This window comes from Pongo abelii, chromosome X, assembly GCF_028885655.2.
Source record: "Pongo abelii isolate AG06213 chromosome X, NHGRI_mPonAbe1-v2.0_pri, whole genome shotgun sequence".
NCBI lineage: Eukaryota > Metazoa > Chordata > Mammalia > Primates > Hominidae > Pongo > Pongo abelii.
In genome coordinates, this window is record NC_072008.2 from 53854361 (window position 1) to 53876727 (window position 22367).

General features: G+C 38.2%; 1 protein-coding gene across 30 annotated transcripts in view; it reads right to left on the bottom strand.

The window, feature by feature from the left end:
• HUWE1 (HECT, UBA and WWE domain containing E3 ubiquitin protein ligase 1) overlaps positions 1 to 22367 on the bottom strand; it is a 150797-nt gene that overhangs the window by 124839 nt on the left and 3591 nt on the right. For 24 of the 30 annotated variants that reach the window (XR_010139019.1, XM_063721242.1, XM_063721235.1 and 21 more), the window contains one exon: positions 19311 to 19448. The gene's annotated coding sequence lies outside the window, so the exon portion shown is untranslated. Of the gene's footprint in view, positions 1 to 19310; positions 19449 to 19816; positions 19953 to 22367 lie in introns of all 30 variants that reach the window. The other 6 variants (XM_063721238.1, XM_054544592.2, XM_063721244.1 and 3 more) reach the window with 2 other exon arrangements.

The following is a 22367-nucleotide window of genomic DNA, read 5'->3' on the forward strand; positions in this document are numbered from 1 at the left end:
TTAGCTTGGGGTACTTCTGCTGCCAACACAAGACTCTGGATGCCTAGAAACTATGCTGGTGGCATAATAATTCTAAATCATCTCAGGTTATTTGCATGAGTGGCGCTAGACTCTAAGTCCCAAGTGTAAGCATTTGATGCACCCAATAAAATAACACAGCCAATATGAATGAACACATACAAATGTTCCCATAACAAGTGCAATCCTACCTTGGTGTCTATAATTCTACTGCAAGAAACATTTGTAGTTTAAAAAACCAAGACATCACTGTCCATGAGACATCAACTTTAAAAATTTAGAAGTTGTTGTGTTCTCATATTTCTAAAACTGGTTTCAACGGTGGGAGGGGGGAACGTTTACTGAGTGTCCATTACAAGCCAGATAATACTGAGACTGGAGTTCCCCGAAGTGTGTTAGAATGTCTTGCTCTATAAAGGGAGACAAGAATTCTGTAATTTGGGAAATGTTATAGACAGAATTTCTCTTCCACCAGGGCAGTCACATAGCTAACTGACATTATTAATGGCTCTAAGACATCTTAGGTAAAGGAAGCTTATTAGCGCACAGAACCATTTTCTCAAGTGGCATCTACTCAAAGTCCAATTGAAGTATTCCAAAGAATACAGTTTGAGACATGATACCTAGGGAATTCATACGATATTTTTTCATACAGTCCTCACCACTCAAGTCAAGTTTTGCCTCTATTTACAGATAGAAAACTGAAGTAAGAGAGAAAAAAAGTACCTTTCTTGGTCAGTAAATGTTAGCACCAAGATCTAAATCCAGGTCTGACTACCAAGTCCATGCTTTAACAACATGCTATTCACCTTTTTTTTTTTTTGAGATGGAGTCTTGCTCTGTCACCCAGGCTGGAGTGCAGTGGCGCCATCTCGGCTCACTGCAAGCTCCGCCTCCCGGGTTCACGCTATTCTCCTGCCTCAGCCTCCCGAGTAGCTGGGACTACAGGCGCCCGCCACCACACCCAGCTAATTTTTTGTATTTTTAGTAGAGACAGAGTTTCACTGTGTTAGCCAGGATGGTCTCGATCTCCTGACCTTGTGATCCGCCCGCCTCGGCCTCCCAAAGTGCTGGGATTACAGGCGTGAACCACAGTGCCCAGCCTCACCTTTTTTTAAACCAGTTTTATTACTACAAAATATTGGCAGATAAGAATAAAAATTTGTGACAGATTCTTCTAGACTGCTGAATCCTGTTTGAAAAAATTACTCCAAGAGAGGAAACTAGGGCCCAAGATGAGAAGCTGAGATGCTGTAATTTCACTAATGAAAGGAACAGTAACTGGGGAATGAGTTCTACCTCTTAGAAGTTAATCAGGTGAAAACCCTATTATATTAAAAAAAAAAAAATCCTTCAACAAAAATAAGTTAGTTTGAAACAAATCCCTAGAAGTGGCCTACTGCCTTTGTTGGGTCAGAACCAGAACTCAGGGCACCAAGCAATCTCTATATATAATAAATATTTCTTCCTAAACTTAGGTTAGAAAGATAGCCAACTTCAAGAAAACAAGTGAATTACTATGAATCACCATCCGTATCTATTACCATTACTTCAATACTTTTATCTAATATTTTTTTTCACTTCCTTATTCCCCCAACCTTTCCTTACACCCCTGAGGTTTGAATCTTGGTTTTGTAGAGTTTACCTGCAGAACAAGTGTATACAACTAAAATATCCTAAGGGAAGCCACTCAAAGCGTGACTCATATTCTATAGTAATCACCTCCAATTGATAATATTTAAAAATAATGACTTTCAATACTGAATCAGTTTAAGGGCACAGGACACCTGTAGTTCCCAAATCTGGCTCAAGAGCAGTTGGATGTAGTGGAAGACTAGCCTTACTAATCAAGTGTGGTCCAAGGATCAGCAGCACTGACATCACCTGGGAGTTATTAAAAGTTACAGAATTTCAGGCCCCACCTAGATGTGAGGAGTCAGAACCCGCATTTTAACAAGATCCTTAGGTGATCCATATAATAAAGCTTGAGAAGCATTAGATCAGAATACAGACTCAGAGAAAACCTGGGCTAGAATCCCTACTATATCACTTACTCACTGCATAACCGCGGACAAATCCACCTCTCTATGCTTGTTTCCTCAACTGTGTAATTAGTCTTTCCATTTAGTTCCTGGAACACTCTAATTTCTAAGTTCGCCGCTGGAATGTTTTTGCCACCCCTCCTTTCCCACAACTAGTTCCATTTGAGGAACTGACATTTAAACTAAGACCCAGAGAGGCTTTCCATGACAACCCACCTAAAGTTGGTCCCACTGTAATTTTTCTATTATAGCACCCAGTTTATTTCCAATTTCCTTCATAACAAGTATCAATTGTAATTACTGGTTTGATTTTCTACGATGTTAAGCTCTTAGCACCTAGCACAGTATCTTCCACATGATAGGTATGCAAATATTTGTAGAATGGAGTTCAGGAAAGATGTATGCATTAAGAATAAAATCTGTGATTGTCAGCACACATATATTACTTGAAGCCATGGGTCTGGAGATGATTGCTTACAAAGAAGGAAAGGAGGAGGCCCGCAACTGAGTTATTTGCTCTAGCATTTAAAGGTAAGGCAAAGAAGGGGCCGGGTACAATGGCTCAAACCTATAATTTCAGCACTTTGGGAGGCTGAGGGCAGATCCCTTGAACGAGACCAGCCTGGGCAACATGGTGAAACCCCGTCTCTACCAAAAAAAATACAATACAATAAAAGTGTAAAGGTAAGGAAAGAAGGAAAACCCAGCAATGGAGAGGCTAGTGAGGAAAGAGCAAAACTAGCTAATTATGCTATCACGGGACACGAAAGATGGCAAGAGTGATCAACTGCATCAAATGTCAAAATGAGGTATGTCCACTGAAATTGGTAACAGAGACAATTTGACAAGCAATTGTTTCAGTGGGATGGAGGGAATGGAAGCCAGACTAGAGTCAGGGAATCAATGGAAAGTGAGAAAGCATAGATGGTATGTGTAAAAACCTCTTCTGAAAATGTTGGGCCAGGGGCGGTAGCTCACGCCTGTAATCCCAGCACTTTGGGAGGCCAAGGCGGGTGGATCACCCAAGGTTAGGAGTTTGAGACCAGCCTGACCAACATGGTGAAAACCCCGTCTCTACTAAATACAAAAAAATTAGCTGGGTGTGGTGGCGCATGTCTGTAATCCCAGCTACTTCGGAGGCTGAGGCAGGAGAATCGCTTAACCCTGGGAGGCGGAGGTTGCAGTGAGCCGAGATTGCACCGTTGCACTCCAGTCTGGGTAACAAGAGTGAAACTCCGTCTCGGGGGAAAAAATATATATACTGGCTGTAAATGGAAGCAGAGAATTATGGGGTCACTGAAATGTAGAGGAAGAGGTAAATAAAGACACTAGCTTATGTTCTCAAGTGGCTGCAAATTGTCTTGAAAAGAGGGAATAACTGTAGGAATCCCTTTGAAAATTGGGGGTAGGGGACCATTTAGCCTCTATTTCACTGTAATATAATAAGCACTTATGCAGGTTTGAACAGAATACTATCCAGAATTTGGACAATCCTCTCCCGAACCCCTCAAATCTTGACTGGATATCCCACCATATGTGATTACATTGCACTCTGTACCTATCACTTCCCTATCAATGAGAAAATGTCTGCCACAGGGTGGGAAAGTAAAAAAAAAACCTGGGAAGGGAAGAAATACACATTATTAGTAGTTGGCCTCTAATGGTTGCCTCTAGGTGGCAGGGTAACACAGTTTTATTTATGCTTCATGCTTTTCTAATCCTTCCAAATTTCCTATAAATCATGGATCCATCTATAATCAGATTTCCTTTTGTAATTTGTTTTTTTAAAGAAACAGGGTCTCGTTTTGTCACCTAGGCTGGAGTGCAGCAGCACAATCTTGGCTCACTACAGCCTCAACCCCCCGGGCTCAAGCAATCCTCTCACCTCAGCCTCCAGAGTAGCTGGGACCACAGGCACACTCTACTACGCCTGGCTAATTTTTATATTTCTTGTAGAGACAGGGTTTTCACCATGTTGTCCAGGCTGGTCTCGAAGTCCTGAGTTAAAACAATCCTCCTGGGCTCAGCCTCCCAAAGTGCTGAGATTACAGGCGTTAGCCACTGTGCCAGGCCTAAAATTTTCCTTAAGGAAGAAAACACTGGCCCTTGAGCCAAAGGACATGCACCAAATTAAGAACATCATCTAAACAAATGCCTTAGATTAGCTGCTGCCTACTCTAGGAGCTTCTTCCCTACATCTTCTGGTGTTTGAAGCTTGGCACACAGGAGGCACTTTGGTTGATTATTAGCAGGTAAGAGATGTTGCACGTAAGTATGGAGGTGGGGATGAATCAAAATGAGCCTAAAATCCCCATAGAAATCATGGAAGCATTATGACAGTTCTTAAACAAAAAAGGCTTGGAGAAAACTAAACTCCAAAGTACCACAAAGCAAAATACTTTATTTTTTGCCTTGCAACGATTTCCTTTTGCCTCTTACAGTCTCTGAAAGTAAATTCAGGTGAGAGCTGCCCTGAGCATTCTTCATGTCAAGAAGCAGTAAGATGCATCTTGAAATCCAGCCTGCTATTCACTATTTGATTATAGAGGCATAGGTGTCACTGATTATGATTTGTTAAAGGGGACACCACATAATTGTCAGGCCTTTCCATCCTATCTAGTTTCTGATTATCTATTAATACATTAATATCCACTCAACAAATATTGTGAAAAACATTAATGATCATAAAAAAATATCTAACACTTACTCTATACCTATTGTGCATTATCTTTAATCCTTGGAGATGAAGACTGTGCCCAGTTTACTGAAAGTGGCCACATACCTAGTAAGTGGTAAAACCTGGATTCAAACCCAAATCTGTTCCACAACTCTACATTGCACATAATGTCTATATGCACAGCCCACCTTGCTATGCCCCTCTCCTACAGATACACCAATCTCCCTATCCTTAGCCACATAAAACATGACTCTCAAGTGCCCTAAGAACTGCTGACCTAGGTTTTACTGGGCACTGACAGTAAAGTGTCATAATAAAGCAACTGAAAAATAGCCTTTACTCACCCAAGAAAAATCTGGAAATTATTTGCAGAAATACCTTGAAGGAGTCTCTCATTTAAAATCTGAAAACACACTATACCTCAGATTAAGAGTTTATGCTGGCTCTGGGTGTTTCTCTGCACTGCAGTTATGCTTAAGCAAAGAAAATATGGGCAGGGAGGGACACTAAGAAAGACGAATCTGAAACCTCCAACATTGACTTTGGACTTGAGAATGGTATCTGAGAACACATCTCTTGCCGCATCCTCTACTCAAACAGTCCGGGGAAGCTGCAGATCTGGGAGTTATCCTTCTTGGATACTCCCAATTACTTGGAGAGAAACTGGCATCAGAAGAACTAGGCAACCAAACATGGCTCACCAAAGTTGCAGATTATCAATTTTACCAATAGAGAGGAAATGGCAGCATGCTAAGGAGCCCTTCTTGGTATTCTCAACAAAAACTAAAAACAGCAATGCCTAAGTGTAAGTTAAGCAAATTAAGCAAGAGAGGAACAGACTCCTTGTCTACACATTTTAAATTGGTGCTCTGGAATATTCCTAGTCTACACCTTAAGAATTGTCAGTTTCTGGCTGCATGCCTGTAATCCCAGCACTTTGGAAGCCTGAGGTGGGAGGATCACTTAAGGCCAGGAGTTTTCCTGAGACCAGCCTGGGCCACAGAGTGAGACCTCCGTCTCTACAAAAAATAAATAAAAATTTAAAAGAAAAGCCTGCCCTTATCGAATAGGTGAATTTCACCCAGAAGGGCCACAGGCAGCATTCAATGAGTTCAGGAAAATATTTTCATTTGTCAGAAGTTATTTTAAAATTATCTTAAAAATAACTTACTTCACCCGAGACTTATTTTGAAAACTAAAAATGCCTGACCACACAGGCATTTCAGAGCTATCTAATTCAGCAGGTCTGAAGTGGGGATTATTTTTTTCAAGCTGTATAGGTGATTTGGCAGCACAGGCCGGCCTTGAGAGCTGTGGCATTAGATTATTATTCAATATATGCTTTGCCATTCTGTGACTTAGGAACTTGCTTTAATAAAAATAGAGGGGAGGAGTGGGGTACAAATAAAACAATAGCCCTGTGTTGATAACTGTTCAAGCTGGGTGACAGTTACATGGGTGTTCATTATGCTTTTTTCTATTTTTGTATATGTTTTGAAAAGTCTCATAAATTGAAGTTATTTTAAAGTGAGACTTTTTCCTGCGGGATCCATCCATTCTATCCTCCACATTGTTGCCAGAGCAATCTCCCTAAAACTCAAAACCTACCTACATCAAGTACAAACTCCTTATTTAAACCAGCATCCAAGACCTCTAGGACCTGGTCCCTGCTTACCTCTCTTACCAGTGCTATGATATTACATAATATTTCCCTCAGCTCCTCACATGTTTTATTTAGCCCCAACTATATCCTGCATATTGATCCTCAATCAGCACACCTCTTTACTTACCTGACAGTCTCCCCACTATGCTGAGTTCTGCAAGAGTGGGACTGTATCATATTTATCTTTGCGTTCCTGTACCAGCATATGAACTGTCACTTATTAATGCAGATTAATAAATGAATAACTATCCAGTAAATGCTTAACAAAACTAAAAAAAATCTAAGTCATATTAAACTCTTGGTGAACTGAAAAGAACAATTTAGATTCATTTAACCTTCATCTTTCCATTCAACAATTATAAACCTACTATATGCAGGGCATTGAGATGAATACTCAGATAGCCAGGTGTACAGAAATGCAGAAAATAAGGAAAAAAATCAGAAATAAAATAGATTAGAAGCAATCGTAATATAAAGGCAACGAAGTCAATACACACAAAAAAAGAGAATTACAACTTCCTCATGCCCAAAGGCTGAAAACACAACCAATTATAAGATCAACACAGAAGATAAATTATTAGATTTGCATAATACAGAGTATATCTTTAAGCAAAAGTGACACAGTTAGCCAAGCTTACCCCTTTGACCACGGTGTAGAAAAATAAGTCTAGAAAAATATATACAGTTGCTCTTCAACATATGATGGGATTATATCCCAATAAACCCATTGTAAACTGGAAATATCTAAGTCAAAAATGCACTTACTGTACCTAACCTACCAAACATCATAGCCTAGCCTACCTTAAACATGCTTGCAATATTTACATTACAGCCTACAGTTGGGCAAAATCATCTAACACAAAGCCCGTTTTATAATAAATGTTCAATGTCTCATGTAACTTAATGAATATTGTACTGAAAGTGGAAAACAAAATGGTTATGTGGGTACTCAAGTACGCTTTCTACTAAATGTGTTTTGCTTTCACACCATCGTAAAGTCAAAAAATCCTAAGTTGAACCATCGTTAAGTCGGGGACGCCTGTACTAAGAAATACAAGAACAAACAACATAGCAATTTAGACATCTTAATGACATATAGAGAAAAGCAAGTGTAGAGGAATCTTTAGAATTCCTCATCCTATACTGAAGGATGACCACTACAAAAACCCTGAAATTCTGTGGGAAATTTTACATATGTTGGTCTTTTTCCCGGAAGACGGTCAACAGCTTTCATTGGCTTCTTAAAAGGATCTATGACCTGAAGAACATTAGGAAACAATGCCCTAAAGAAAGTGAAGACACTGTCTGCTTAGCCATGACAATGTTTTCCCTTGTATTTCCCTTTCATTCATGAAACACAGGTATATGGTATTTTTTCCCAAAGCCACATGATAGACTACTGTCAAATACAAGATGGTACCAGATACCAAAGAAACAGAATTCCACCCCTTTTGCATTATTCAGCTCCAATTCTCTCATGTCCTTGGGTTTACAGAGAAACAAGCAGCATCTCTAAAGATCAAACCTCCCCGGCCGGGCGCGGTGGCTCACCCCTATAATCCTAGCACTTTGGGAGGCTGAGGTGGGTGGATCACGAGGTCAGGAGTTCAAGACCAGCCTGGCCAACATGGTGAAACCCCGTCTCTACTAAAATACAAAAATTAGCTGGGCCTGGTGGCACACGCCTGTAGTCCCAGCTACTCGGGAGGCTGAGGCAGAAGAATCGCTTGAACTCGGGAGGCGGAGGTTGCAGTGAGTCGAGATCATGCCACTGCCCTCCAGCCTGAGCGACAAAGCAAGACTCCATCTCCAAAAAAAAAAAAAAAAGTAGAGGCTGAAGACTACCACTGGAAGAAAAGTAAAAATGAAGTAAAGGACAACAACATAATGGAAAAGCCTGGGAAACAGACAGACCTGGGCCTAAATTCCATTTACTAGGTGTGTGATCTTAGACAAGTTGCCATACATCTCTGAGTCCAGTCACCTCTGTAAAATAAACAAGTCTATCTCATAGGATTGTGCGCAGCAAAGAGTAAGCCGTATTGTTATTTGTTCTATTTCTTTTGGCTCCAGACTAATCTAAAGGCAGCAACCTTACGCTAGGTATTCTACAGATTGATAAGATAGAAACACAGATATATAAATCTGATCATATGCAAAAGAGCTGGCCTTCTCACTCTTTCTACACGTTACCTGCATATGAAGGAGAACATACAGTATATACTAATCTCCATACTGTTAGCCATAACTGCAGACAACCAACAACTTAAACTCTACTTTGATGACAATGAGATCGGGAGGCTCTCATTCTCAAATTATACAGTTCTGCAAAAGGTAAATAGTCTACTAAATAATGTGCAGGCCATGCCACTTAATCAAAAATTTTAACTGGGTCTCAACTGTTTTGAGCTGGTTCAAATGAATTTGGAAGGAATGGAGACAAAGATTCTTTTGCATGGTTTAAAAGAGCAAGTTATTTATAGCAATTATCAACCTGGCAGCAAACTCTTCCCAGGATGTTGAAAAGAATTCCAACTTCACAGGTTTGTTATGAGGATCAAATTAGTTCACTGATAAGAAAGTTGTAAAACAAAGCCTTTAAAAACAAAGGAATCCCAACATATAGAAAAAAAAATGGCTGTCTGAGTAAATTTAATAGCACTCCACACAGCCTGGCACATAGTTATTTCAAATGTTCTTAAATAAACCAGACAATTCTGAACAATCTACTGCTTTAAAACATATCTATTACACGAAAGATGCTTGCTAGAAATGAAAGTGAAGTATGTAAAGGTACTCTAGTTCTCAGCCACCAACTGGCTTTAAGACCTTATGACATTCTGGGCTTCCAACATAATGTAAAATGGAAGTACAATAACTAAGATCCCTTAAAGCACTATCTGTAGTACTTTGCCTTCAGTCTAAGACAAATGTTAAATAGCAAACATGAACAATCTGGATTATTTTCAAAAACTAAACAGCTAAAAGTAACCATGCTAGTTTTCTACTTGCCACAAATTCCTAGGTTTTTAAAAAATAAAACTACACTTCTGCAAATAATTCACTTTTAAGCTGAGAATATTTTTAAAGATCAAATAGACTTTGCCAGGAAGAAAAACAGGAGCTACTGGCTAACCATTTGGATGAAAATAAAAGTACACACCTACTTCACACCATTACTTCAGCATAAAAAGCTCAACATAGTATATAAATACTTAACGTAGTATATACTTAACACAGTAATACTTAACTATAATGCTAAAAGGTGTAAACTATTATTTGTTTCAATCCTTTTAAAATTAGCAAACATGTTATAGTTTAAAACAGTTGAAAAAAGGAAGGGAAAATAAGATGGACTTAGAAAGCATCCCTTTAATTTGAAAAAGTTTTACAGGCAGGAAATTCAGTCTCTTATAGCATCCATACATGCATGAAAACACATGGCCAAATCGAACTGTTCCATGAAAGAGCTCCAAGTTGATCTCATGTCAGAAAGTAGTAACTACGGTTAAAAGGGCAAAGAAACTGAGCTTTCTTTGGATTTTTGCCTTTCTCATGTTAACTTTCTACTTTAAAATTCCCCTATTTGGGGAGTAACTTTCTCATAGGAAGAGGACCACTTACTTTGTATTTCTACAGATGACACCAGATGGCACATTTACAAATAAAGTTCAGTTTTAAGGAGAGATAAAACATAGTGAAAACAATACTGGACTAGGTAACCTGGGTTTGATGCTCAATTTCACCACTATCCAGCCATGTTACCATGGATATGTCATTACTCCTACAACTGGGCCTATAAAATAAGGAGTTTGATATGGACAATAGGAAATATAGGGTATCATCCAGCTTTTCTGTTGGACATGAAGACTACCCTTTTAAAGCTGTTGGTAATTTGCTAGAGGGAGAGATCTGAATTCACCCTAAAAGCAGCCTGTCTTTACTTTTTAAAAGCAAAAATCTAAAATTCTCTATGTAAAAGGATATCTTCTAGTGATGTCTGCATCTCTCCAGACTACACTTCCTTTTAAGGCTGGTCTCACCAAGATATTTAAAGAAATGTAAGGAGCAGGGACCTGGACTCCAGACTGGGTTAACAAACTGCAAAGCCCTCCAAGGTAGAAGAGTCAAACTAGCCCCTGGAAAAATATGGCAGCAGATATGTATGCATATACATACACGTACGTATACGTACGTACGTATACGTATATATACGTACATACGTGTATGTATATGTCTATGTACGTATATGTATATATACGTGTATATATGCAGTGAGCCATCTATAACAATGATACTGGCTATATCCAGATTTATACTCTTCTGATTTATCAAGGCTTATACTGATGTGTTACAATATTGTAAATCATGATGGATCATATACTAAACATATCACAGTGAAAAATGCAAGGTTAGCCTTTCTAAAGGCCAATTTAGCAATGAGTATTAAAAGCCTTACATTTTTGCATTCCGGTTGTAGACATTTCTTAAGGATATAAATATGGATGTTACGCAAAGGACTTTGGGGACTCGGGGAAAGGATGGGAAAGGGGTGAGGGATAAAAGACTATAAATTGGGTTCAGTGTATACTGCTCCAGTGATGGGTGCACCAAAATCTCACAAATCACCACTAAGGAACTTACTCATGTAACCAAATATCACCTGTTCCCCAAAAACCTATGGAAATAAAAAATTAAAAATATTAAATATGGATCTCATAAATATTTATCTATTAGGATGTACCTATGCTTCTTTCTTTCATTCGACACTTATTTACTGAATCCTGAATTACCTGTATGTTAGGAGGCATTACTTAAAATCATGAGAAACTGGGACTGGAAAAGTGTGAACAAAGCAAACTGGTTAAATAAATTCTGCATACAATAGAATACAATGTAGCCATTAAAAATGCTACAGAAGTATACATAATGACAAAGACATGGAATAGGGGTCAATATGTGGGAAGAGCAAATTTAAAAATACCATTTCTACACTAGTTTGGAGAAAACAGCTTGGAAAACAAGACAGTTTGGGGACAACTGAGAAAATGTGAATATGAACTGGATATTAGATAATATTAAGAAAAAATAAACTCCCTAGGCGTGATAACGGTATTGTGGTTTTGTAGATGTCCTTACTTTTTTTTTTTTTTTTTTGAGATGGAGTCTTGCTCTGTCGCCCAGGCTGGAATGCAGTAGCGTGATCTCAGCTCACTGCAACCTCCGCCTCCCGGGTTCAAGTGATTCTCCTGCCTCAGCCTCCCAAGTAGCTGGGACTACAGGTGCCACCACACCCAGCTAATTTTTGTATTTTTAGTAGAGGCAGGGTTTCACCATGTTGGCCAGGCTGGTCTCGAACTCCTGACCTCAAATGATCCACCCACCTTGGCCTCCCAAAGTGCTCGGATTACAGGTGTGAGCCACTGCGCCCGGCCCAGATGTCCTTATTCTTAAGACATGCAGCTGAAAGATTTAAGGATAAAGTGTCATCCTTACTTCTAATGTTGAGAAAAATTAAACACACATCTGTACATATAAATCTAATATGGCAAATACTTAATTGTTGGATCCAACTGATGGTATACAGATGTTCATTGTGCTATGTTTTCACCATTTTTGTTTGAAATTTTTCATACAAAATTGAAAGCTGGAAGGGAGGTAATGAATTACATTTTAAAAAGAGCATTTCTGAAAAAATATATAAGATGGCTACAGAACAGTTAAGAAAAGCCTTCGAAGATACTGCATACCAAAATGTTAAGAGTATTTTATCTGTGAGTTTGGGGTTTGCGGAAATTTGTCTGTTTATCTGTATTTTTCAACAATAAGCCATGTATAATTCTACAGTCATGAAGATTACTTAAAAACAAATTCAGGAAAATGTTTTCAAACAAGATTTAACAAGAAAATGAGCAAACGAAAAAAAGTTCTATTCCCAAAGCATTCTTACTAAAATCAGAATGCTTCTTACAAACTCTAAAATACTATACAAATTTAATATTATTTAATAATAGGTTTTTGTGTGGCCACCACATCGGTTTTGAACTTTTACTTACATTCGTAATTTATACCATTCTCACAGTAGAAAAATTCAAGCAATTCATTGTACTGATGGTAAGGGGGGAAGGGAATGCTAGGTATTAAAAAAGTATCTCCTGTTTACCTATACTGGTTAAGTATCTCCTATCCAGTGCTTGGGACCAGCAGGATTTCAGATTTCAGATTCTGAATATCTGCCTATACATTATGAGACATCTTGAGGATGGGACTCAAGTTTAAACACGAAATCCATTCATGTTCCATACACACCTTATACACACAGCCTGAAGGTAATTTTACACAATTTCTTGTATAAATTTAGGTGGCACAAGTGCAGTTTTGTTACATGGGTATACTGCGTAGTAGTGAAGTCTAGACATTTAGTGTAACCATCACCCAAATAATGTTCGTTGTACCCCATACAATATTTTTAATAATTCTGCTCATGAAACAAAGTGTTAAGTATTTAGGCGTACAATTTTCTACTTGTGGCATCGTGTTGAAACTCATTTTGGGGCATTTTGAATTTTGGATTAGTCCACTCAACTTGTGTTACTTCCAACTCCACAAAAAAATGTAAGGCAAAAATAAATGTTAAAAAATGATCAATTCTGGAGTGGGGGTAGGGATACGGATTGTTGTATTATTCTCTGTACTTCTCAGTATATTTTTCAGAAGTAGAAATGCACACATTACAGAAAAAGGTAAAGTTCCCCATGATCCTTCCTCCCAAATAAAATTGTCGGTTTGCCATGGTTTTTTTTAAAACATAAATAGCATCACATAGTATGTACTCTCTTACAACTTGCCAAAATTACCTCCAAAATAGCTGTATCAATTTACGCCACTTGTAGGCAGTATTATAAGGCCAGACTCTTCCTTATACCTTTTACAATGGCTTGATATTATCAAATTATTTTTTTACCAATCAATGACTAAAAATAACCTTATTTAAATTTGCATTTCTGATTATTACTTTGAGTACCCTTTCTTGTTAGTGGACGTTTTTAGTTTCCTATTCCGGGAAATGCCTCTCCTTAAAATTTCCTACTAGATTTCTTTTCTTATTCTTTAAATACTACCCTTATCATTAAGATGTGAATACACCAAAATGTTAACAGTGACCAAACATTGTGGTGGAATTATGTATATCCCCTCCCCAAATATGCACACATTTTCTAGTTTTTCCTGAATTCAGTGATTAAAAACTAGAAAATGATAAAATGGATGAAAAAAATCCTTTTAGACAAAAGTATTACTTTCAGGATACTCTACTACAGGTTACCCTTAAGGAGGTCATAAAATCTAGCTCAAAGAAATAAATGCATCTAAAGACTAAGTCTTGTGAAGAAATGAAACAATGGTTGAGACTATTGATTCATTTGGGATACGTTTAACTAACTTATTTGTATAGCATTTTTGAATTCATGAAGTACTTTTCATTTATCTTGCTTAACCCTAACAAAACTGTGACATTCTCTGATGCCTTCTTGTAAACTGCTATAACACATTTTGTTCATTCCTCATATTACCATACTGACCCTTTTGTGTGATTTGCAAGTCTCCTTCCCCTAGACCACACTGTCCTACATTCTCCAGTCACTTATCTTCTGTATTCCCAGGATGTAGCTACAACGACTACGTCCTCAATAAATATTTGTTAAATGAATTTTACCATCTTCATTTAAAGGATGAGGAAACTGGCTCAGTGATGAGGTAATTTGCCCCAAGTAACATAGCTACTAAGTATTTTATATAAATTATAATGACCTTATCTTCGTACTTTACAAGCATTTAAAAATACATCATCTCGCTTTAATGCTCACAGCAACCTATGAAATAGGCTTTCCGATTACTGTTTTATAGATAAGAATGGAAATTTAGTGATATACCCTAGGCCCACTCGAATCCTAGTTTATATGAAGTACAGCTGTCTCTTTACATACTTGACCACTACCTGGGTATGGGAGCCTCTATTTTTATGTACCAAGTACATTAAGGGTAGGGTATAGGGGAGGAAAGATGGAAGTAAGGCAGTTTAAAGGCACAGGAAAGAGGCTGGAGCCCAGGTGTATAGGCCCATCTAAAGACCATGAACTGGTATTGTAATGTCAACTGCACGTGCCACTCTGAAATCCAATATTGGCCCAAAGGTTTTTCTTGATATTACCCTGTATTAATAGAAGACAACTGTTGGCTTTCTCACATATCAGCAGTCTCAAAGGCTGGGGAGGCACACAGAATTAGGAAAGCTGTGAGAAACAATGGACAGGCTATATCATGCATAGACAGTGCAGGGGAAGAAATGATGACACAAAGGAAAAGACTAAGGAACTTTAAACATGATTTCACAGTCCTTAACTCGACTGTGAGTTTCTCAAGGACAGAGACCAAGTCTCATTCATTTTATGTCCCTTACTCCTTATATTTAGCAACATTCAGTAAATGTTATAAGAAAAAAAGATATATTAAGCTAAAAACTGAACAATGACTTCCATTTATTGAGCAGCACTTACTACATACCACATACTATACTTTAGATATTATGTGTAATGTTTAAAAAAATAAGATTTACCTGTTTGCTGACCTGCCACGTATGGTGCTGCTCAAGTGTGTTAACAGTGGTGATACTGATGACTATTAGGAAGACTCATTATAGGTTACTAAGGTTACAACAGAACCTTGAACACCTTGAATAGGAGGGGCCTGTATAGACGGAGAGAGATCAAGGTAACCAATGTAATACACATTACAGAACTGGCTAAGACCCTTCAGAGGGTATCAATGTGACTCCTAAGGAGCTCCAAAGTGAAAAACTACTCTATGGAACATTCAGTTATCACTGGCCAAAGTCTCAGACCCAAAATAATTCAAGAACAAACCCTATCCCGCCTCACCACTGATGATCCCACACAGACCTAAAGGGTCCAGACACATTTTGTTAAATGGCCATTATTTTCACCACCTTGACTGCCCACCTCTGAGCTGTTGAAGGAGTTAAGTGAAATAGTACATTAAATAAATTACCATCTACTGATCACCTACCATGTACTAACACCTTACAGTTTCTCTTTAATTCCAATAACCATATGAATAAGGTATTTCCCCACATCGTAACTGATATAGGTTAACTTGCCCAAACTGACAGACTTAGTAAGTGGCCAGGCCCCAAATCCGGAACTGCCTGGGCTCCATGATCTTCCTATGATTATCAAGGCTTCTCAAACCTTTCCACCTAAACTCTAATAAAAAGGTAGAGAAGAATGAAGACGCAGGCTAGGGAGGTTAAGTGGAAAGAGAAAAGTGGAACTTGATAGAAAGTTCCAAGCTACTCTTGGCAAAAACAGAATTTCTTCTGACTTCACCTTTTATCTTAATCCCATTAGCTGATTCCAGGTCTGGGGCAGAAATGCACAAGAATGAGCCTGGAAACATCTTGACATGCCAGATAGCAAGGAATCTATCAAAGACTACTAGAGAGCATGTCAGTAAGAATCAGGAGCCAACTTTAAGAGAGTCCCACTAGCCCCAAGTGGGACAATTTGAACTTCGCTAAGGATCAGAACTGCAATGTATTGAAACCCATCAAATGTTTACATCTATGGATGCATAGTTATATATACATTTATATGTGTAACCTTTTGAAGATGACAGGAAACCAATTCATCATCTTGAAAGCAATGTTTTAAAAAACTGAGTATTTATCCTGCTCTTCCTATATAAACTATATTGCTGAGTAACCAAATAAAAGATGAGGGGAAAGAAAATTATTCCAGCTAACAGATGAAAACAAAATGATAGCATCAGAACGTCACCATTTTGTAGCCCCCCCCCCAACAAATTAATGGATCCAAAAAATTCATGTCATCATAATATAATCAATGTTGTGAATGAACACTCACCACCACCCCCCAATATATTTGCCAAAGACAATGAACCTGAAATTTATCAAGCCTCTAGATCCAGCTGCCAATTTGCAGGAAATAGAGAAGTATCACCTGGGAACTTATCAGAAATGCAAAATCTGGGGCCCCTCCTAGATCTACAGAATCAGAAACTCTGAGAGTGGGGACCAGCCATCTTTTAGGAAGCCCTCTAGGTGATTCTGATGTTCCCTGAAGTTTCAGAACCATTGTTCTAAGCACTTTATATGCATTAACTCAGCTAAACTTCTTCAGAACTCTATAAGGCAGGCAGTATTATCATCATTTTACAGATGAAGGACCATGTGGCACAAAGCAGTTAAGTAATTTTCACAACATGACACACCTGGTAAGAAATGGGAGTCAGAACTTGAACTCTGTGAATCTAGCTCCAGAGTCCATGTTCTTAATCGCTGTGCTGAAAGGTCTTTCCACCTGTAAGAACTCAATTGTCAGAATGCCGTAATAAAGAATACTGGTAGTTTTTAAAAAAAAAAAAAAAAAAAGCAAAGACCAGGAGAAACATGCCTCACTATAAAATAGACAGGAATATAAGAAAATAATCATAGCAAATAATGTACCCAAAGTAATCTTCCAAAATCATTCCAAAACATAAACAGCCACCAAATGTAATATACCCACGCACTTCTGGGGCAATTATCTCTGATCTCTAATCACAAGGACCTAAAACCTGGGTTGCGCTAAAGGTGGTACATAAATTCAAGACAGTATCTTCAGACTCACCAATCTTTTAAATCTAAATGGTTATAGTGAAAGGTCATTCCAGAATAATTCATCTCCCTACTTTTAGTCACCATTTACTTAATGACTACTGAAAGGAAAAACTGCTGTCTTTCAATACCTAAGATTATACCATCAGAATCTCAGAGTTGAAGAATTTTAACATTCATCTAGTTCAATCAGCAATCCAGACTGAATCAGATCTACAATCCCAATCTCCACGTAATGGTACCTTCATAATAAATTAAAACATTCCAACTTTCTGTAAAATCACATAATGAGATCATTCTATGCCACCAACTGTAATTTTTAAAGCCAAATGACTAAAAACTTTTGAAGAGAACTTAAAAGTTGAAAATGCTCAGGTTAACAGCCCAAACAAAACCTACAGTTGTTTTACTCATAGAGCCATTTCTTCACTACCTGAAAGGATTTCTATATCCAGAAGACCAAGCTGGTCAACAAGTACATCAAGTTTTAACACCACCACCTATGAAACATCAAACGACTTAAAAGTTGAATTATTCCTGACATTAACATATATAAATATCTAGTAACCAGTCATTGAGGAAACAAAGAATAATACAGCAAAACACCAAACGCCCAAGTACTTATGAATATAAACCTTATAGATAGTGAGATCATTATAAAGCAGCCTAAAAGTCCTTAAAGGACTTTATGCTAAGGAAACATAAATTTCAGATGAAATGAAATGAAAAATCACAGTAGGAAAACTAAGGTTGTGTATAATAGCTGAAAAACAAGATGTAAGTAGAAGCTCTCAAAAATTGTTTTAGTATTGCCATTTCAAGAACTGTATGACAGCCAGGAACTCATTATTAGGTCTTAACAGCTTAGAAGTTACGGGTCAGAACGGCTGAGATACTAACATCAAAAGAATAAAAAGCAACATTATAAAGTAGTATAAAAATTACTAAATCACCTAAGGAAATTGAAACCATACATGAAAAATCCCAAAGGCACAATCAGGTCATTAGGAAACACTAGCTTCTTCCACCAGGAGGCCTACTTTTCATGTGGAGCAATGAGCAAGGCCAAGACACGGAACTGAAGTCAGGTATCAAATCAGACTTGCCACAGAAAAAGGAATCCATGACTAGTTATTTTAGGATAGTGCCTATGACAGCACTATCAACTCCAACTAGGATACAGGAGATTATAGCCATTGTTCCATTATAATGGGTCCTCCAGGGTCTTTAATTGAGCAAGAATGGGTTAGACACCACTACTGGGCTGTAATCCCCAAATATGGGGGGCAGGAAACTATATATAGGACAATTTCTTCAACAAATAAATTGGAAGAAAAAAAAAAACAAAAGACAGAACCCGCAGATTAAAATAGATTTAACGGCTGTATCAATGCTTTGCAATAAATGTGCTTTCTCAGGATCCTGATTCAAACAAACTGTAAAAGAAAAAAAACAAAGCTAAAAAAAAAATCAGAGAAATCTGAACATTTTATATTTGATATTTTTAAATATCTGTTAATTTTTTCAGTTGTGATAATAGTTTTGATCTTATATTTAAAGAGCCCTTGCCTTTTAGAAATACAAACAAATATTTTACAAATAAATATGACAGGAATTTATTCCAATGTAATCCATTGAGGGGGGCAGTGGTTAGAAGTATAGATGAAACAGGCTCGGCATGGTGGCTCACGCCTGTAATCCCAACACTTTGGGAGGCCAAGAAGGGAGGATGGCTTGAGCCCAGGAGTTTGTGACCAGCCTGGGCAACACAACGAAACCCCATCTCAATTTTAAAAAATTAAAAAAAAAAAAAAAAAAAAACAGAAGTATAGATGAAATAGAATGTGCAAGTTGATACTATTAAAGCTGGTGATGGGTAAGTGGGGGGATTATTATACTATTCAATTTTTGCATGTTTGAAATTTTTCGTAACTCTAATAAGAACTGGTTAGACATAATGCCTTGCAATTTTATTTTTTGAACGATGCCTAGGGTGATTTAAAAAATCATGTACAGACATCATTCATTTAAACAATTCCCTTTAATTCAGTAATGAGCTCCACACTTTAACAAAAGAAGCAACCAGTACCACATCAGATCCAGAGAATGGAAGAAACCAAAGTAGCTCAATTACAGAATGGGAATACATCCACCCCTACTATCTCCATTCCAGGAAGTAAAATACAAATACTTCCCACAAGATTTACAAAAACTAACCTAAAATCACAGCCAATCATACTCATCCTGGTGGGAAATTCCCCACACTGCTCCAACAGCTTCCCGAACCTTCCTGACCAAGTTGGCCTGCTGGTTTCTCTGGATCACTAACTCACTCAGGTCAGGCTACTGGAGGACCTACAAAAAAAAAGTTGGGGGAGAAGAGTGAGATACACAACACATTTATTAGGGTGTGTGAGGAGGGTTAACCATTCTATTATGTTCAAATATACCTAGTTATTATTCCTAAAGCAATAGTCCTTACATATCTATTTGCATTTTTTAGGACCTGCTTTGAGAAGTAACTGAAGAATTCAGAACCAACAACCGTAATACTTCTAATGCTTAGACAACATTCCTGAAAACTCAGTTCTCAACCCAAATGAAATTACAGAAGACAGTTTATTTTTTAGACAAGTTTATACCCTCAATATAAACACTAAGGATATATTTGTTTTATTGTTTCTGTGAAAAAAAAAACTGTACATATAAAAATTATTCTTCACCTTCACACATGCTTTTTGGCCATACTGGGAGACAAACGATAAACATCCTGGCAACTCAGGTTGAACTTTGCCATTGAACCTTAGACAAAGTTTTTATTTGGTATTGTCACTCCTTCCTCTCTTCTCAGAGATCTACCTAGAATAAATTAAACTTTTAGGTCACACCTAGATTATCATTCCCAGATTTATTCTAATGCTCAATAAGGGTCAAATTGAAATTGAGGTTTAATAAATTTGTGATCACTGCTTAACCCACTGTAAAATGCACCAATGCAAAATCTCAAAACAGAAAGTGATCTCCTGCCCTCCAATGAAAATGGAAGAAAATTTTATTACCTACAAAGCACTTCAAAATAAAGCAGACCCTGAAGTTCAAAACTAGAGTCCACATACAGCTAATTGTGGGATGGTTACCTCCTGTAAATTTTAAATCCTAGTAAACTTTTCACCACCATGTTTCTACTTCAATTCCCATCACCCAGCCAAAGTAAAATAATGGGGATAGTTGTGCTTGTATTAAAGGGTTGTTGCTAGAATCGGTTAAAAAAAAATTGTAAAATGCTACACTTTAATATTGGTCTAATCAATATATTAACAGTAAGGAAGCCTGTAATCTCAGCACTTTGGGAGGCCGAGGTGGGCGGATCACGAGGTCAGGGGATCGAGACCATCCTGGCCAACGTGGTGAAACTCCGTCTTTACTAAAAATACAAAAATTAGCTGGGCATGGTGGCGCGCGCCTGTAGTCCCAGCTACTCTGGAGGCTGAGGCAGGAGAATCGCTTGAACCCAGGAGGCAGAGACTGCAGTGAGCCGAGATCGCGCCACTGCACTCCAGCCTGGCGAGAGCAAGACTCCATCTTAAAAAAAAAAAAAAAGACAGTAAGGAAAACTTTCTCCAAGTCAAATATAGTCACATCTGTTTAAGTACGTTAGAAAATATAAAATGGCAATAACACAAAAGGAAGTAGTGTATTAAAGAGCCAGCAGTAATTTGCTATGGAAAAGAAGCTTGGTATTCCAAATGATCTTTCTCTCTCTGATAGGAATTATCTTGCTCAGGTAAGAAGACGCCAAATAGCAGATCCCCACACTGATCTGAGGAACCAAACAAATGAGGGAGGGGAAAAGTAGCATGAATACTTGAAAACTAGCTAACAGAAGTTCCTTTTACCACTGTGAAATGCATGGCACCAAATTACTTTTGTAGAGTGAATGACAGGACAGACTGCCTTTGAAGGAGTGGAAGAAATGAGTAGGCAGGGCATGAGGCACCCCTTCCAAAAGGTAGAACACTTAGGTGTGGTTCTTGACAGGAACATTATGGCTGGTGGTCACTCCAGGATAGTGATTATGCACTGAAATTCCTAGACCATTAGAAGGAAACAAAGAGTGGGAATCACGTTCAAACATCATGAACCACTGGAGATAAAAAGTTTGGCCTATGAGGAAAAAAATATAAAAGTTATAGATCTGGCCTAGAAATACAGCAAGAATGTACAGTTACAGAAACAAAAATCTCTTATTGTTTCCCAGGTCATAAAAGTAGCATATGACACAGGTACATCTACCAATGTATTCTTACACCAAAAAGTAATTCTAATTTATTATGCGCCTACCATGAGCTAGACATTTTATTTTATTTTTTTTAAACTAATTGTAGCAACAATCCTCTAATGTAAGCACAACTATCCCCATTATATAGATGAACTGAGAATCTGAAAATTTGCCCAAGGTCACAAGGTTCAGTGTGAACCCAAAACACACACTATTAATTCCACCATACCAGGCCGCCGCCTATGACTGGGGAATGTTGGTATCTCCTCAATCTAAGCAACACTGGGGCTAAAAGAAAACAATGCTGAACATGTAATCTACAAAGAAGAAACAAATGATAGGGAATTAACTGCCTATAGTAACGGTGGCATGGGGGAAGAGGAAATAAAGAAGAACAGGGCAGACTGGGGGGCGGGGGCAGGACAATCAATGCTGTTTTCTAGTAAATGGAAGGGGTAAAATGTAGTGGAGCCTGAGAGGAGGGTTATCTTCCTTCTAAGGGATTCAGCTCCTGGAAAAGGAGTATGGGGAGCGGGGGATAGAAAGATTAAGAAGTGAGAAGCAGGTAAGAGGTGCTCAGCAGCAAAAATAGATGTCCACAGACCAAGAGGCTCCAGAAACTCAGAGCAAGGCAGGGAAAAGGGGCGGTTCCCAGGCTTGCAGGGGAAATGGAAGAGGCAGGGAAGACAGAAAGCGGGTTTACTGGAGAGTTATCCTCTACAGCCTTCTGAGAGGGAGGAATGAGGAAGGGAAGGCTAACGGCCGTAAACGAAAAGGCCACTTAAACTGCAATATCCAAACACCGACCCGTTCATAGTTTCGCTTAACAGTAGTTTAGCAGCACGCAGAGCTAAGAAATCCGGATCAGAGTCATACAAACATGAACACTTGAGGAAATGGAAGGCTACTATGGCTCCATCCACAAAGATGGAGTAAATGCAGGCAACAGGATAAGCTCTATTCAATGCCTGCGCCAAGGGGACCAATGGAAGGGG